We start from the raw sequence: 1931 nt of genomic DNA on the forward strand, positions 1-1931 counted from the left end.
ATTTGAGTTCATGATTTTAATGTTGCTGTTTCTTGTGGCAGACTGAAGAGTAATCCGGCAGAGTTTTATACTGAAACTTTCCGTCTAAAAGTCCTTCCTTGGTCTTATCCATATTTCTTTGCACGTTGAACACACATAGGCCACAACTGGAAATAAAAAAAAACTGCAACCGCGTTAATTGCGTTATTTTTTTTAACGCGTTAAATATTTCAAATTAATCGAATGCATTAACGCGCTAATTTTGACAGCACTAATATATATATATATATATATATATATATAATGAAATATAAAATATATTTTTTTTATAAAATATAAAAATCAGATCAAATGTTAGCAAAAAGCATAGAAATTATATTGATGTTCTTTTATAAATAATGTCCTTTTTTATTTTATTTTGACAAGCTCCAAAATGTTTGATCCAAAACTTGTAATAGCAATGGCCTACAAATAGTGCTGTGGTTAATAAGGGCCTTAAAATCAAAAAGGTTGAGAATCACTTTTCTAGAACAGATAAAGAAAACAAATGATGCCGTAATAAAAAAGGAAATAAATACTAGACTTTTGTTATGATTTATGATTTCTCCTATTCTTTACTATGAGAAAAAAATAATCTAGACAAGCAATTTGCCTACATAGTGTCTTATTTTTCAGGGAATGACAGCCTGAGGAGAGAGCCACCCTTTGCAGAGCTGTTCCTTTTCCTGCTCGTAGCAGTTACCTCTATTGCCACATATGTGGCCGGCTTGACGTCCTTCTAATATATAAAAGGAAGAGACAATGCCAAAACATCTACTAAAAAAGGATTCTTTTATTCTTGACTGAGCCTCAAAAGAAGACCCAGCATTAAATGTTTGGTTCAGGGAAAAATAGTTTTTTCTCAGGACTTAGATCCAATTAAACAAGAAAAGTCGTATAAAACAGAATAATAAAACAAAACAAATGATGTGACTCGGTTCCCTTCAATGGGCACAGAATGTGAAATAACATAAGAAAAACAAATAACAAAAATAAGTCCTTTACAGTAATAATCTCTAATCAAAACACCAGATCACAAGTCCCAATTTGACTTGAAAGAGTGCAATCTATGTTAAAGAACCAAATAAAGGTGTATAAAACAACGGCAGTGGCTTATATGTGCCTGAATAAAGACAAAAAACAACAGCATGAGCATACATGAAAAATCTGCACATCTTGCCACATAAATGCACTACTCACATTACACACAGTTCACATTTTAACCTCTTTTAAACATATTAATCAGTAAACAGACTTTAGATAAAAGTATTCACTTTATACAGGGTACAATACTTTTCATGCCACATACAGAAACACACTTTGGGAGAATAAAATGAAAAACACTCACTGTTATATGAGACTTTGGATTACCAATCACGTGGAAACTGGCACGTGCGATCTCACAATCTTGCTCTCCCCTCTTAACAGTATAATATACAACAATTACTGCATGTTCTTCCTATACATGTATTACACTGCATTATTATACATTATAACAGTCTTCAAAGTGTATTTTAAATTAACTTACGCTCAATCTCCGTTGAAGTAGGCCTGAATCCCCTCCCCCACCGGAGATTTCTCATATGCAGCAACAAACACTAATACAAACACTGAATTGTCATCTACTCATGCAGACACACAACTGAAACCACCACAGGTCCACAAGTTGAGAATTAACCTGGATTATATCCGTTTTGCAGTTTCTAATCAACTATTTTCTCCTCCCTTGTAACTGCTGCTTCTATCAGCGCGCTCTCTGTTCCTTTCTGACGCACACACGCTCTCGTGCATATGATCAAACTCTTAAAGGAGACAGCACGCATAACTGCATCATAGCAAAAACTTCAAGGGAAAAAGCACCAGGGGAATTAAACATCGGCTATACCTGCCCCGGTTACACTCTCCCCTGCTAA

General features: G+C 34.5%; 1 long non-coding RNA gene across 1 annotated transcript; it reads right to left on the bottom strand.

Annotated features, from left to right (window-relative positions):
* Positions 1 to 751: 751 nt before the first annotated feature.
* LOC128012872 (uncharacterized) lies at positions 752 to 1924 on the bottom strand. Its single transcript, XR_008183198.1, has 3 exons — positions 1547 to 1924; positions 1367 to 1438; positions 752 to 1141 (listed from the first exon to the last, which is right to left on the bottom strand). It is a non-coding gene; the product is annotated as an uncharacterized LOC128012872 (long non-coding RNA).
* Between the last annotated feature and the right edge of the window lie 7 nt (positions 1925 to 1931).

This window comes from Carassius gibelio, chromosome B24 (assembly GCF_023724105.1).
Source record: "Carassius gibelio isolate Cgi1373 ecotype wild population from Czech Republic chromosome B24, carGib1.2-hapl.c, whole genome shotgun sequence".
Taxonomy (NCBI): Eukaryota; Metazoa; Chordata; class Actinopteri; order Cypriniformes; family Cyprinidae; genus Carassius; species Carassius gibelio.